The following is a 10,269-nucleotide window of genomic DNA, read 5'->3' as shown; positions in this document are numbered from 1 at the left end:
ACTCCGGTGCGGGGGGCCGGGAGCGCCGGGAGCTCCCGGAGCGCGGCCGCGGCAGCGCCGGCGGCGGGGCCGGAGCAGCGCCGGAGCTGCGGGAGCTGCGGGAGCGGGGCCGGGAGCTGCGGGAGCGGGGCCGGCAGCAACGTCGGGAGCTGCGGGAGCGGGGCCGGGAGCTGCGGGAGCGGGGCCGGCCCCGCGGTGCTGTCCGCTCCGCCCGGCGCTGCGGGGCCACCCCGCGGGGGATGCAGCAGGGCAGCACCTCGGAGGGCTCCCCCGAAAAGAAAAACCTTCTGCCCTCCTAAAAACCTCCGCCTGGCAGCAGAGCTGGGGTTCCTCAGCTTCCCCCCGGTGCCCCAGGAGCACGACCCTGCAGCCCCCCGGGGATACTCCAGTGTCCCGAGCTCCTCGCCCTGGTGTCCCCCTGCTTGATCCTGCTCTAAACTCAGGGGCAAGGGCGAGGCTGCCTGGCTCCAGGGTGAATCCAGTCTTTCCCACAAAGCTGGTGGTGGTGCATGTGGCTCTGGCTGAGGCAGGGGTGTGCAGTGGCACGGGGGAAGAAAGGGTCCTCTGCTCTGTGCTGGTATTCGGGCAGGGTCCTGTTCAGCAGGGTGAGAGCCTGCATGCTATGTGCTGTCTGAAGATTGTGCTCTTGCACTTGTCCAGGAAGATGCTAGTCTGATCTACACARCCCGGGTGAGCCTAGCACCAAGCCTCCCACACCCCCACAGCCACCAAAGGAAGYGCTCTATATGCCCGGTGCAGAGACMCATCTTGTCCTCACCCMTGGGACCCTAGGACATGCTGAGGAGTGCATGGGCAGAGGGGGTCRTCCTCTCCAGTCCTGTGCCCACCAAACACACTGTGATCGTCAGGGCAGTATTTGGGGCCAGGAAGAGTTGATGGGAGGTAGAAGACTGCATCGTGGRCAGGACAGCTAAAAGGAGAAAAACGAAGAGGCCTCAGCAACTGTCTGTGACTAAGGAATAGATTTATTGCCTGTGATAAGCACACAGACATCCCAAGCAGTTGTGCAGGAGGAACAGGCTAGCCCTTGGGAGATTCATGGTGCACGTGGCGGCGGCTCCGCAGGCAGACAGTGCAGGACACTACGAAGGGGTGCTCCCTGCCCAAGGAGCTGCCGCTTGCTCTCCTTTCCAACAGCCTGTCTTGGTTTAATAGTAAATTAAGGCCTTCTTGTAGACATRCTGATTCTGATGCAATTTCAGGCCTTGACAAAGACTGCAAGTGCAGCATATGAGTTTGTGCATATATGGAACATAAACCAAAAGTGCTGCTTAAGGCACCSAGCCCACAGCCTGCAGCCTGGCCTGTGTCAGTGCCAGTGCTCAGTGGCTTGCCACCAGGCTGCTTGATGCTGTGCCTTGAAGCTGAACTTGTGACCCCAAAACCACTTGACTTTGTTGGGCTCAGTGAGTCAGGGTGGGTTGTCTGCTGGCCAAAATGCAATGTCTCCGGGGCCCTGTGAGTCCTACTGATAAGATTACAAAGGTAAAAAGGGCAGCAGCAAYGAACAGATTCACAAGGGACTAGATGTGGGCTTGAGCAGCTCCAGCTACCAGAARGGACCAGTCCTTGGCCCAGCAATCCAGCTCCCAAAGCCCTGAGGACCCAGGGGTGCATGCTGCCCTCCGGGGCACCTCAGGTGGACGATGGACGCAGTGGAAGGAGCCAGGCTGAGCCCTTCTYGCTGCATTGCCTTCCTTTAGCCCTGGATGCCAGTGGCTTGCCCAGCACTCAGGGCCCGGAGGAAGGGACTGTGGGAGACAGCAGTCCACACACAGCCTTTTCATCAGCTTGGCCTTGTCCCTCTGCTCTGCCTTCTCATTGCATGGTCCTGGCTAGCTCCCAAATCCACTTTTCCAGCCAAAGACCAACGTGCTGGTGATCCTGCGGGCAGAAAGCTCTGCCTAAGCACCTTGATCCCATGCGGAGCAAAGCTTTCTTTTTCTTTTTCTTTTTTTTTTTGGGGGGGGGGGTGTTCCTGTGTGGGGACAAGGAGGCTGTTTTGCTTCCTCTTCTCTCTGCCTCTGCTCTGTTTGTTCTTTGCAGCCGTGTGTTTAAAGACAACAAAATGTCTTTGCTCTGACACGTGACACACAGGCAGCAGTGGTTTCACGACTGCTTGCTGGGGGCCAGGCAGCGCCTGGTGTGCAGCACAGGGGAAAGTCACAGCACGGCCCCCACAACCTGGCACACACCATAACCTGCAGGGATCTCATGGGGGGGGGGGTATCTTTCCCACAGATGGGAAAGAGAACAAAAACCATYCCTAGATGCACCTTCTCTCCAGGTACCGTGGCCCAGCAGTCATCAAGCCAGGCTTAAACATTGCTGCACTGCCATAGTTGATCATTGCTGCCCCCTCTGCCTGATAGATCTTCTCCAGCCACAGAGAGTGAGTCAGACCAAACTGGCAGCCCTTTATCTCCAGCTTGGAGAACATCTGATTGCATCCTGATGGGGAAAGACATGCAGACAAGCCGCGTGTTTCAGATCTGCCTGCGCTGAGACCAGCTCCGTCCCACGAGACGCTGGGCTTGCTCTATCCCATGAGGTTTACTGTGCAACTGCCTCTTTGGGGTTGAAGTTGAGCAAAGCAGATCAGTTCTTTGCTCTCTCACAGCCTCTCCTGTCCTCACTCCTTCTCTGACGTGGGAGAGCCACCTACCCAAAGCAAGAGCTTGCTTTGCAAGCCAAAGTGCTTGCTGCCTCCTTCTGTCTCCTGCCTGCAGTGAGCTGGAAAGCTGTTGAGTGTATGGAGCATACAGAGCATATATTGCCTCTAGATCTCAGTGCTCGTCCTTCACACACAGCTCCAGGGGCTACTGGCACATCTCAGAGCACTCRAGACAAGACGGGAGGCATTACTGAGTCTTATTTTTTTCTAGTTGAAGGACATAATGTAATTCTCTCTCACCCTAGAAGCAACACAGATAAAACCCTTGTGCAGTGCTGCTGGGTAGCAGAGTGTGCTCAAGGTGCCCCTGCAGGGCACACTCCTCTCTAACCCACAGTGGTTGGATGGGAAATATCTCTGTTATGTCTCCTCCCAACCCATAAGGCCAGATTACAGAAATCAGCCCAGAAAGAACAGGGCCAAGGCTGAGGGAGCATGGGCAGGTCCCTTCTTTCCATCCATAGCACGGGACCTCCTCACAGTTGCAAGCACACCATGGCCTTCTGTGRAGCAATTGGCACAAGATAACAGTTTGATTCCACTCCACGTGACTTTCCAGGCATTATCTGGTTGCTTTTCATCTCTTGTAGCTTGTCTGGATTTAATGGAAATAGCTGGCCTAAGGGAGAGCTCCTGGTAATTAAGGAACAAAAGCAGAAGATGCCTTTTGACCCCACACTGCCTCAAGAAGAGCTACTGATACACGGCATCGTTTAACTGACATCCGGCTCTGACTCTGGGTTTTCCCTAGAACCCACTTTAATGCAAATCCCATCTCAGCCAGGCCTAATCCATAGCCCACCCTAGTCTGGAAATGTCAGTGGGAGCTGGTTTGCGGTCTGGAGCCAGGGTTGCCTCCTTCTCCACCTTCCTCTCACTTCCTCTCAAGTGCCTTAAGGAAGCAATAACAAGTTTGTTGCTGTTGTTGTTGTTTTTCATCATCTTCCCAAAGCCAAGTTTGCAAAGTTTGAAACAAAAAGAAGAGCAAAAACCTCACGTATCTCCTGAATGTTCCAGTTCACAAAAGAAATGGTTTAAAATAGACCATCAGAGAGCTCCAAGACAAAGATAGAGTGGAGAGGTTTTAGCCAGGGAAAAGCTGGCTTTGCTAGCAGTTCACTTGTCTTCAGTTGAAAGGTTGGCAGATCTGAGGCCTGGGCTCTCACCCAAAAGTTCAGGCTGTGCTCTCCCAACTCCCCACCACATGAGCAGGAAGGAGGATCCTCTCCAGGGACTGAAGATGAGTCAAAGCGAGTTGTTAGGCGGCTTTCCAGGAAAGAAAGACTTGGAGAAAATCTGGCTGTGTCTAGATAGGGTCATTGAGGGAGAGATACTCGAGAAACCTGAGCACGTGGAGATCTTTGTAACCAAAACCCAGCTCCATCCCCAGTGCAGGGAGATACTGAATTTAACTAGATTTATTCTGGCCCAGATAATGGTGACTCAGGAGGGGCAGGATGCTTTGCGTGGGTTTCCATGCAGCCCTTTCAGTTCTTCTACAAAACAGGGATGATGGCAGTGCAACACCTGTGATGGCAGAGGAGAGAATCAATGCTTTAAACCTCTTMAAGCACACTAGCATTGCTCACCACAAGCTTTGCTGGTGGGGGCAAGACCACAGGTAGATATAGAGATGGGTTTGGAGAGCAGTTCAGCGCACACAGACCGAAATGGGGAGGTACGTGTGAACTTTGCAGGCCTGGCACCAGTCTCTTTCCCCTCCACAAAACTGTGAGCTGGGTGGGAGCTGGCAGAATTTCACTATTTAAATAAGAGTGGATGGGTGATCAGAACTAGGTCCTCTATCCGATTTTCTCTCACAAGCGTAACCTTTTAGGAAGGCACATTCATCCCTCCTTAYGACTGCCATGCACAGCCTCTCAGCCGCACTGAAGCACTCCATGTGCTGCCCCCATTTCTTCTGATGCCAGCGGTGAGTTTTTCCTACCTCTCGTCTCCTTCACCCTCAATCTCCTGTTTTCTTCCATGGTTCTTTGGAGGAGAGAGTCCTTTACAGCACATATGTGTGGAGCCTTTAACACAAAAASACAAACCCACTCCCACCTCTGCCCAGCAGACACACCGGGGCACATGGTTGTGATTCRTGGTTTGCCACAGGATCAGTAAATACCTGCTCTGCCCCATGCAGAGCCTGGTGCTGGAGCAGGATCACTTTTTCCCTGTCTCCTTGTGCCATATTCCTGGAGCAGGGAGACTCATTCCTACCAACTTCTCACGCAGACCAGGCACATACATGTCACCTCTGGCATCTGGCAGGGGCTGGATGCAGAAATACTGAGGTATGGTAAAAAAATCAGCAAGCTTGTTTCTGCCTGATTTCCAGCCAGTATTGCAGGTGCAGGGGTTGCTGATAGTTCATTTATCAGATAAGCATCCCAGCTTCCCCTCGGGATTCCCACCGCCTGGGACTCAAGGCTCGCTCCTGTTCAAAGRGAGATAGATGCTTTCACTGACCGTGGAAGAAGCAAGATTTTCCAGGCTGCTATAAAATAGCAAGGGGAAATTTAGAGGAGATGATAGAAGATGGTACAGTTCAGAGGTTTTCTAACTGTATTTCACTTTTGAACTCCTAACAATACCAGCAGAGCTGGAATGCACTCCTGGGTAAACCAAAGCCTTATTGCTAATGGACTSGGCTTTCTCCGTCCGGAGTTTTCTTGCTCCTTAGACATAGTTCCTCAAAGCCGTTCCCACGTGGCCCCCCAAAACCAGTATCTCAYGTTTATCATCATTCATACACACACCTGACAGACTCCACAGCCTGGCCTGAGGATTCATGCCCCAGGACTACGCGGCCTGATAYGGTTTACACCTGCCTGACATTGGATAAATTCTCGATTAACTGGCCATATGCAAGGCTGCCTCTTGCAGATAGACATGCAGAGTGATGTTCACGCTATATATACATAAACACACTAGGCTCGTAAAATTGCCAAGCTACAGATCTGGGTAAGCCGGAAGGGTTGTCTAAATTTTGCACATCTGGAATAAGGCTGGGGTGATGGTGATGCACAATCCAGCTGCTGAGGATGCTCATCATTCAGGCAAACGATTATGAAGTTCGTTCATTTTCAGCAGCTCATAAACCATGCAGGAGCGGAATAGGGAGGAGAAGGGATTCACTGTTTTTTTTTTTTTCTGGAGAAGAGTCTTTTCATTATAACTTGCCATATTTATTTAGCATGAAAGCTAGGCTTCTTTCATCTGGTTAAAGCATGGGAGAAGATCGGATATGTTTCTCCATTTTAAAGCTGGGGAAYAGAAATGCGATTTTGAGCAGCTGTGACTGCTGCACGGAGTCAGGAATGAAAACAAGGTCTCCTCTGGGACCTTCATCACCTTTTCTCTCTGCTGCACATCGGTTATTCCACTCTCTTGTCCATCACTGCCCTACTCCCACTCGCACGGCCAGCCGTGAGGGGCTGGTTTGTAGCAAGAGCAGCACTGGGGCGGGCTTGGAGGTCACCGTAGCTGCTGGACTCCTTCACCCATCACCCATAAGGACTATGGTGYTCCAGAAGGCTGTGAGATTTGGGGGGTTTAACCTCAGGTCAGATAGACACCTGTCAAAAGCAGCTTTGCAAGACCAGGGGAAGGACCMGGACTCTTCCTGTGGATGCCTTGATCTCTGGGCACTTTGCAAGCCAGGATGYGGGGTGTCAGCTCGGCAAGGAGTGCCAGGCCCGGCATGAGGCTGGAGTGCTGCAGATATGATCTGGCCCTCGGTTTAGGGAAGCCATAAACCTCTTTCCCGTACAGCACACGGGCCACACCTGCATGCAGCAGACGGCTCAGAAGCACGCTGTAGCAAGGCTGCCCTCTGGTGACACTTTCTATTTTTATTTTTTTTCTGGAAATCAGTGCAACTGTGCACAAGAAATAAAAATGCAACTGTTCACAAAGCATAAAAACACAATGAAAACAGAGAATACAAATGTAGGTGCTGTAGGTTGGTTTTGAAATCTGAGGCTGATTATCCTTTCCCAGATATCTGCTGCATTACAGCCGTGGCCCATTTTGCCCCATGTGCCTAGAGCACCATGAGCTTCAGGAGCTGCTACCAGCTGATAGATGGAGACCCAGCTTGGCAGGCCTTATATTTGTCATCTGAATATTTAACTTTGGCCTTTGCATACTGAGATGCCGGGTAGAAATTATGGTTCTCCTTGGTGCAGCTCTCACAGCCACTGAACCTAACAACCCTTCTCGCACCATCCATGCATGGTCCCCGGGGAAGGGTTACTGCAAAGGGGGMGTCAGATACCCCACTAAGGGGAAGGGAAAGCAGCTTTTCACACTGTATGGCAGGTTTTGAGCTCTTAAATGCTGACCGATCAGCTCTTACAAGTCACGGGAGCCCTCTCGTGGCTGAGTTCACGCAGCTGGGTTTTCAATAGTGCAGTTAGGAGTTTATATGAGGACGACACATCTCACTACTCGATTCGCTCACCCATTTGCTAAGGCAGCCCTGAACCTCACTCCAGATTAAGCCCAGAGCATTTTTTCTCGTGCAAACTTGCAGCAAGTTAAATGCAACACCAAGCTGCAAACATTTACCTGAATCTATGTTTCCAACCTTTGCAGCTAAGACATTTTCACCAAACGTCTTAGGAGATAATCTGGCAGGCCACAAGCCCAATGCCCCGATGTAAAGCCCAGATGTTTTTCTGAGAGAGATCTGTTGCAGCCTGCTAGGTTTATTTTAAAATGAAAACTAGTCAAATTGCTTATTTCAACCACAAAAAGAAATACTCATATATGCTGTGCCARCTTCTGCTCTATGCTTCTGTGATTCTGCCCCACTGAAGCAGAGGGATTATATATTACTTCCTTTGGGTTTACACCATCAGGGACAAGCAGAGCCTGGCTCCTCCGGTGCCAGGTAAGGAGGGATTTCGCTCATGAATTTTGCTGCTAACAGTGGTTGCAAATGAAGGGACAACTTGAACAGCAGCAACTTCTGATGGCTTGAGGGAAGTGCCTGGAGGCAGGATTCACACCGGGCGGCCTGCTCACACCACAGGCGCAGCGAGCTCTCACCAGCTTGTTCGTGGAAACCACCAGGACGACACTTTTTGCAGCAGAAGTAGGAAATCGATCCCCAGAGGCATCCAGAGTGCTTGGTTTGAAACTCATGAATGTCTCCACCACCACCACCACTCTTGCTGGAGCAATACCTGCTCTACTGGAGCTAACCCACAGGGACCCATTTATTGATTTGCACAGCTTGACGTAAAGCGGCACTGACATCTAGTGGCAATTTTTTGGAGGAGAGGGTTTGTAGCTGTTGTTTGTATCTCAAATATTTCCCTCAAATGTTTGCCCGAGGCAAGAGAAGGACCGAGAGCAAAGCGAGCACGATAGTACCAGGATAAACAACCAGCCTGGGCCAGCACGGCGGGAGGGAAGCGAGCCCGAATCCAGAGCAAGCTGGGCAAAGCATGCCAGAGACACCCAAAACTGAGCAATCTCACGGGAACAGCAAACACAATGTGTGTCTCATCCCAGTGGCCAAACCTCCCCAGGGAGACGGGTGCCTGCGCACAGGGTTCGGCCTCCCGGGAGGGATGGGGAAGGGGGCTGGCTACTGCGCGGCTTTGCAGGAAGGAAGAGGGGAAGAGGTTTGCAAACTGGCTGATCAAAGTGTCTTTAAATCATAGTGACTGCCAAGTTAATGGCTTTCACATGCTCAGGCAGCCCCGCAGGAACGAGCGTCACAGCCCCGTGCAGCAGTCACGGTGAGCAGTGGCACTGGCGTGAAAGACCCCGGTGTCCTCTGCTGTGGTCCTCTACAGGATTAAGAAGCAGAGAGCCAGGAAAGTCTCCAGAGCATCTTGCCTTCTGCTGCTTTGCCCGGGAAGAGCCAGTCCTGGTGTGCCTCCGAGCTCATTCGCGACAAGCCCGTCGAGCCTTGTGTCGGCTACGAGAAATTCCAGCTACCGTTTGCAGAAAGAGCCGTTAATGAAAACCAGCGCTGCCCCGGAGCTAAGACGCAGGCACGTCCTCCGAGATCAAAGATGCAGCTACGAAAACGGATAGCCGGGAATAAATTGCATCCTGTTTGAGAGACGTGCGCCGCGGCCCCTGCAGCATTACCTGCCCTAGTTCAGCATAGGGGCAGCGCATGTGCGTGCCTGCCCTCCCGTGCTTCACTTGATTTTCTACCCGGTGGAGCAAAGCCTTGCTTGCTCCCGTGTGGAGCCGAGTAGCAGGGGAGAGCAGCCAAGGCAGTATTTGCAGCGGGAGCGCGTTTGATATGAGAGATGTCCCAGAGGGAACTACGCCATGCCTGGGGTGGATTTTTTTTTCTCTCTCCCCTCCCTGCCCCTCACGAAAAACGCACTTTAAAAAGACAAGCAGTAATTAGAGCCTTGGCCCCTGAGGAGCACGCTGCTATTTCCAGACTCTGCTGCATGTTTGCTATATAGGTAGGGATGTGGCTTTTAAGTAGCGATAATAACRGAGAGGGGCAGATGTAAAGACATCTTCATGTAAAGGGAAAACAGTCTTTAACCCTCCACCTCGTTGCTCAGTCTTGGCTGGGGCTCTGATTCCCCAGGTGCCAGGAACACAGGTATCTCAGGAYGCCAAGCGCTGCTCTATCCTTCCAGCCTATGTGCTATTCCTTGCAAAAAAGTTTAGAAAAACAGGACACAAAGCAGGATAGGACCCACCGCTGCTGGACTGCAGCAAGAACACCCTGGGATACTTCAGTGCTGCACAAAAGGGGATCCAGAGACCRGGAATTTTGTGAGCTGGCAGGCGAGGAGGGCTCAGGAGGGAAGAGGCACATATATATCGGGTAATTTCCCCTGCTCCATTACAGCAGTAGTTCCCTAGTGCTAAGCAGGTTCCCAGCCTGTGTCTGCCTCTTCRATGAAGTCGCACCACACACTGGCCCCAAAAAGGGACAGGAGAAGCCTGCAGGACTGTTTTATTTGCATAGATATTTTCCAGAAACCTGATTTAGCTCGTGAAACCCACTGTCTTATTTCAGCACCAGGAAACCCCGTGGGGACCCAGCTGTTCAGGGCATGGAAACCTCCTTGTATCTGTCACTGTCGGAGTTTTCCCCGGGGCCCAATGCGCTCTGTCCCTGGCTTGCAAAGGACATGGGAACCATGGAGTAAAATGTCCCAGGGCACCTCCTGCCTTGCACACTCAAATGAGATGCTCTGCAGATGGCAAAGGCCTGATGGCTGCGGGCACTGTCCCGAGGAGCAGCAAAGTGACGCGGGAGAAAATAAGAGACGAATCAGCCCCCTCTGGCATCCCTCGGGGGCATTTCCTCCGGGGAAAGCGGGCGGAAGCGGCAGGAGCACAGCCCCTCGGGCTCTGCCCCGGGGCCGCCGCCCCCGGCCGCGCTGGCAGGATCGGGCCCCCGCGCGGGGCGGGCGCAGCCCGGGCTGAAGGGGTTAATGCTGCGAGAGTAACAGGCTGGAGTTGACACTTGGAGGCAGGCGGGGCTCCCGGCTCCTGATTGGCCTCAAATCCCATCCAAAAGTGTTTTTTTTTCTTTTCTCTCTCTCTCTCCTTTTTTTTTTTTTTTTTTT

This window comes from Rhea americana, unplaced genomic scaffold (genome assembly GCF_003343005.1).
Source record: "Rhea americana isolate MKP2758 unplaced genomic scaffold, rheAme1 scaffold_48, whole genome shotgun sequence".
NCBI lineage: Eukaryota > Metazoa > Chordata > Aves > Rheiformes > Rheidae > Rhea > Rhea americana.
This window is presented reverse-complemented; position numbering follows the sequence as displayed.